We start from the raw sequence: 6,000 nt of genomic DNA on the forward strand, positions 1-6,000 counted from the left end.
ATATACAATTCAATACGAATCCTTACCTGGTCGTGTTGTTCTTTAGCCATTAATTTCATGGCGATATGGTAGTAGACCAATGTGTATTTTAATATGTATGTTTGCCCCGATTTTAACATGATCTAATAAAAGTTATTTTTTAACACATATTTTCTTCATACTTTTTCACACGTTCAAGAGTGCTATATTTGTACCCCTTAATCAGTTTCTTACTGATTCCTTGTATAGTATACGATTGGTACAAGCACCTACCCCTAACCAGATAGAGATTATTTACAAATCAAATTTATTGAGACTTACCAAACTCAATATTTAATGGATGATAGGGGAACGTTTCAATATATTTCCAAGTTCTGAGTAGTGCCATTGTTTCCTCTCCTACTAAAAATGTGAGAACTGTTAAAATCCCATTTTAGAAGATGAGATAAGTTTCAGCCACTAACTTCTGATAGAAAGCTGTAGAGTTATTCTTGATTTCAGATGTTTATTTTGATTTATTAGGATGGATTTGAATTACAATAGGTTAATTTCACACATGCAAATGATGATTTCCCTTCCCAAAGAGGTTAATTCAAAAGAATTGTATTGTAACCTTAACAGGTATGAAAAGGCCAATGCCTGGATTCCCACTTTCCATCCTCATAACAAGATATCTGAAAATACATTTTCAGAGAACTTTCCTATTGAGAATCTCTTTCTTGTCTGTGGGCTTTTAATGTCCAAATCCATATTGGATTGTAATGACTCGGAAAATATGCTTCATATATCAGCCAAAATCGAGTTATTAGGAGCCAATATCAGAAAGATTGTGGTCAAGGACTATGAGCACCATTTATTAACCTGCGGATGCAGCTTTGGAGTGCCTTCAGTGCAGGATGCAGCCGATAGTTAAAAAGCTGTTGTCACCAGACCAATGTTTCATAACCTATTTGCAATCATCCCAAACAAGTCCGACCAGGGTGATTGACAGCCCCTGCTCTTGTGCGAATTGATCACACTTGAGCAGCGGGCAGCATTGAGGGAGTGAACCTTGTCTGTCCAGCGTTTTTTTTAAATGGTGCCTTATGTGTTTAACTCAGAAGCTGAAAGCTTTTTAGCTTTTAGGAAACAGTCAACGATTGTTGGGGTCCTGCAACTGATGCTCTTAATAAACTCTCTGACCTTGTACTGCTCAAGTAACTGCAAGGCTTGCTGCTCTTATTAGTGCTTGTCATTTGCAATAGAATGTCCCTTGAAATTTGAAAAAAGGGACAGAGCTCACAACTGTCCCAAATATTGTGGGATTGTCATAAGTTAGGAACTCTGCCATTGTACTTCTCACAGCTTCCATCATCTAGAAACATGTCCCTATTTCTAGAGTGCAACCAGGGAATGTCTTAGCCCTGCCCACAGTATGCCCCAAATATGTCCAACCATGCCACAACATGCCCCAAACCTATCTGCCGCACCTCTTGTAAAGACTCTGCCGACAAGGTACCGGTGGGCCACCACATTCAAGTCTCCCTAACCTCTCTGTCCCAAAAAATTGGGTAGTATTTGCGTGTAGTATTCATAAAAATCTTTAAATGGGTAAAAAAGTAGATGTCTAGCCATTTTTATATTTTTGATAGAGATGAAGGGGGCCATTAAAAATCCTTTGAAAAAAATTAAAGAATGCCTGTAGGAATGATCTAAGCCACTTTTTACCTTGAAAACAGGGTGCCTCGCTAATGGGCGTATACTGCGTTTTCGGATTAAAAGTGCACAATAAAATTCATATTTTAAACATCATACAAAATGAACAATTTAACCATTCACAAAAAAATTAATTGTAACAGGAATAAATTGTTTTAAATATGCACAGTGTAAATCATAATTTTAGTTAACTGGATGTGCAAAAATCACTTTGGAATTCCTACTTATAAGTACAAAATACAAAGCGTAATTTTTTTTTTCTTAAAATAGGCTAAACATGGGCGTTCCATGAGCGTATATAGGAAATTGTCTTTCTAATCCCAGCACAATTCTGTATAGATTGTTGCACTACAGATCTCACAGTTTCTTCTCGCCAAATAAAAGGTGGCAAGCTTTTCTCAAAACACTACAAATACTTAATACCCTAATAGAAAAACACATGCATACATAAATATAGGCAAATGTAAGATGCTATATGCAGAACGTAGCGTAATGTAATTTATGTTGGCTGCAAGATTACATTTAGGAAGTGTGCCCCTTGCTCCCTGGTCACTTAGCTCTCTGGAATGAAGTGTCCCTATCCATTGAGCTCCATTACTTTTAATAGGAGCCATCTCGCCACTCGCAGGGACTGCCTCTTTTTTATGATCATTCCACCAAGGCAGCCCCTGTGAGGGTCGGCGAGTAAAACCACGTCTGATCTGGTGAGGTTTAAATCATCAAGCCCCTGTTTTCTTTCAGAAGTCTGAACTGTGTGTTGACTCTTAAGTCTGAACTGTGTGTTGACTCTTGAATGGCACAGTTTTTTTGCTCAAACATAATGAAAAGTGATTGTTTCATATTATTACCCCTTTTATTACTGTAGATCTGCCAAATGGGTTAGAATGCTATCATTTCAATAACTATGTAAAAAATTGCAGGTCATGTGAAACACTTGTTTGAAAGAAGAGATTATTCTTTTCCTTTTAGATGTAAGGCAGCTACATTTTAGTTTTTTTGCTTTAAATTTGGATCAGACTACCGGCATGTACATTCTGATGGGGTGGGGATAGTATTTTCTACCATCTTTCAATCACTGTGGATTTCTACTGTTAAAAGTTCATCCACACATTAATAGTTATCATTTTCTGCAGTAATTTGTACTACTGCATTTTTGCACAAAGACTACCATGTAATGAAGATCTCTATGTAATCTGTTACTGCTTTCCAGCAATTAATATGTTAAAATACACATGTGTTCACTATGCGCTGCATTTGTACATAAAGTAATATGAGAGCTTTCACTTAGTGGCAATACAGGCTGTCACACACATTTGCAAATCACAGCAAACACATGAAATCCCATGTGGTTAATTTACAGCTTAATAAGAATATTATTAATGCATGATAAATAGGCTAAACTTCCAATTTCCACATGTCATTCGTAGGGATAAGGTATGATGAGGAACCATTCTTTTTCTTTAGAGGAAAATATGATTCTACGTAAATCACTTTATTGCTAGTTAAACATAAAAAAACCCCCACAAAAGATATCATGAAAAACTACAACAGATGAAATAATAAGAAATTTATTTTTAAAGAAAAATGTAAAAAAAATGAGGTTCACTAGGAGAGACAGGTAATTTTTAAAAGAGATTTGAACCTCACAACTGAAAATAACCTTTAAATGTTTTAATATTAACATTCAAACAATAATGTATTTTCAATATTAATTATTACTGCATTTTCTGTAATTATGAGAATTCAGGGTGGGGGGGGAGGGAGTGTTCACTGCAATCAGAGAGGCTGGAGGGCACACTGCAAACTTCAGAAACTTGACCCAGCAACATTCTACACAGTGATTGCTTTATCAGACCAGATTATTTACATATATTCTTAATTGGCCACAGCAGTGGAGAATAGATAAACTTTACCAAGAGGCTATTTAAGAAGTATGTACCTGCACCGTGAAGCAATTCTATTTTTTATGATGAAATTATAGTTTAAATTATTTGAAAACATTTTTTTTGAGTGCAGACGTATTTGAATGCAATTTCTAATTGCTGATCTATGCTATTCTTATATGAAATTATTTTAAATTCCCTTTAAGTTTCAACATCACTGAGTCTTATTTCTATCCAGTGCTATGGTATCGATAAACCTTGCCCTAGGGTGGTTTGTAAGATAATGATAGAAGTAAACAGACAGGATAAGACACAAAATGCCATGAATATAAGAGAAAGAGAGCTCACCTTGGGATGATGCCCCGGAGAGATGTTTTATGAAGTTCTAACTCCTACAAAACAATGTGTGTGCAAGTTCTATTCCAGAGTCAGGTTCCTCCTTTAAGTCTGTATCCTGTACCTGCTGTATACTCACACTGAGGGTTTAATCATTGCATAGCAAGGGGTGGAGCACATGCAGACTCAGCCGGCCGTCTGTTATAGTTTGTTGGTACAGAAAGTGTTTTCTAAAATGTGTTAGTCATACAAACGTCAAATATGCTGTAAAGCAGCTGAGAGCAGGGCAAGACAATGTGTTGTTAGCTCTAGGCTGGTGTTTCATCCCATATAGAAGAACCAGCTCTGGGCAAGTGAATCATGTGCCTATATATTGTCATTGCTCCCAAAGACTGAAAACTTCCATTCCTCCCTTGACTAAGAGGGACAGTAAAATCAAAATTTTAACTTAAAGGTTCTGGATAAAGCATGGCTTTTAAAACAATTTTCCTTTTTACTTCTGTTATAAATTTTGCTTATTTCACTTGTTATACTTTATTAAAGGAACAGTCTACCCCAGAATTGTTATTGTTTAAAAAGATAGATAATCCCTTTATTATCCATTCCCCAGTGTTGCATAACCAATACAGTTATATTAATATGCTTTTTACCTTGTATCTAAGCCCCTGCTGCCTAGTAAATAACTCCACAGGATTGAGCACAATGTTATCTATATGGAACACACGAAATAGTGCTGTCTAGTTGTGAAAAACTGTCAATATGCACTGAGATAAGAGGCAACTTTCAAGGGCTTAGGAACTAGGTTTAGCTTGCAACAAAAAATGCTAAGAGAACAGAGCAAATATGATGATAAAAATAAATTGGAAAGTTGATTAATATTGCATACCCTATCTGAATCACAAAAATGTACTTTTGACTAGACTGTTCCTTTAAAGAGTAATCCTGGGTGTGCTCAGGAGTGTGCACATGTCTCTAGCCATCTGGCAGCAGATAGACTGCTAAAAACACATGCATGCTCCTAATCTCCTATCAGCCTACCTAGTTTTACTCTTAAGAAAAGATATAAAAAAAACAAAGCAAATTTGATATTAGATGTAAATTGGTAAGTAGTTTAAAATCACATGCTCTATCTGTACCATGAATGTTTAATTTTCTACTTTATTTTCCCTTTAAGAAAACCAGGAAACCATTTTGTAGACATTCAGCTCACCATTTCAGAAATATCTTAAACTAAAGGTCTTTCAATTTGCTTTATGTAGTTATTAAACTAAACTATACTGTGGCATTCTTAAAAAAAAACACAGATGGACTGTACTAACAAACTACTAGATTACGAGTTTTGTGTTATGAGCGGCTCGGTGCTAACTTGCAAGTTATTGCCACCGCTCACCTCCCTATAGCGCTGCTGTTACAGGTTTGAAAAAAACAGGCGTTAGCAGGCAATATGTCAGCATTGAGCACAATTGAGCTCCATACCGCACTCAAATACCAGCGCTGCTTTGAGCTGGTTTTACGTGCTCGTGCACGATTTCCCCATAGACATCAATGGGGAGAGCCGGCTAAAAAAAGCCTAACACCTGCAATAAAGGAGCGTAAAGCTCTGTAACACAGACCCATTGATTCCTATGGGGAAAGAAAATTTATGTTTACACCTAACACCCTATCATAAACCCAGAGTCTAAACACCCCTAATCTGCTGCCCCTGACATCACCGACACCTACATTACACTTATTAACCCCTAATCTGCTGCCCCTGACATCGCCGCTACCTACATTACATTATTAACCCCTAATCTGCCGCCCCAACATCTCCACCACCTACATAAATGTATTAACCCCTAATCTGCCACCCCGACATTGATGCAACCTACATAAATTTATTAACCCATAATCTGCTGACCCCAACGTCGCTGCCACTATACTAAAGTTATTAACCACTAAACCTAACCATAAATTTAACCCTAACCCTAACACCCACTAACTTTAATATAATTAAAATAAATCTAAATAAAAATTACTATCATTACCTAACTAATTCCTATTTAAAACTAAATACTTACCTATAAAACAAACCCTACGCTTGCTACAATATAACTAATAGTTACAT

The 6,000-nt window shown here is 36.4% G+C and overlaps 1 protein-coding gene across 8 annotated transcripts in view; it reads right to left on the minus strand.

Annotated features, from left to right (window-relative positions):
- BCAS1 (brain enriched myelin associated protein 1) overlaps positions 1-4,093 on the minus strand; it is a 268,834-nt gene extending 264,741 nt beyond the window's left edge. For 4 of the 8 annotated variants that reach the window (XM_053694403.1, XM_053694261.1, XM_053694229.1 and 1 more), the window contains exon 1: positions 3,906-4,090. The gene's annotated coding sequence lies outside the window, so the exon portion shown is untranslated. Of the gene's footprint in view, positions 1-3,905 lie in introns of all 8 variants that reach the window. The other 4 variants (XM_053694549.1, XM_053694470.1, XM_053694190.1 and 1 more) reach the window with 3 other exon arrangements.
- Positions 4,094-6,000: the final 1,907 nt, after the last annotated feature.

This window comes from Bombina bombina, chromosome 1, assembly GCF_027579735.1.
Source record: "Bombina bombina isolate aBomBom1 chromosome 1, aBomBom1.pri, whole genome shotgun sequence".
NCBI lineage: Eukaryota > Metazoa > Chordata > Amphibia > Anura > Bombinatoridae > Bombina > Bombina bombina.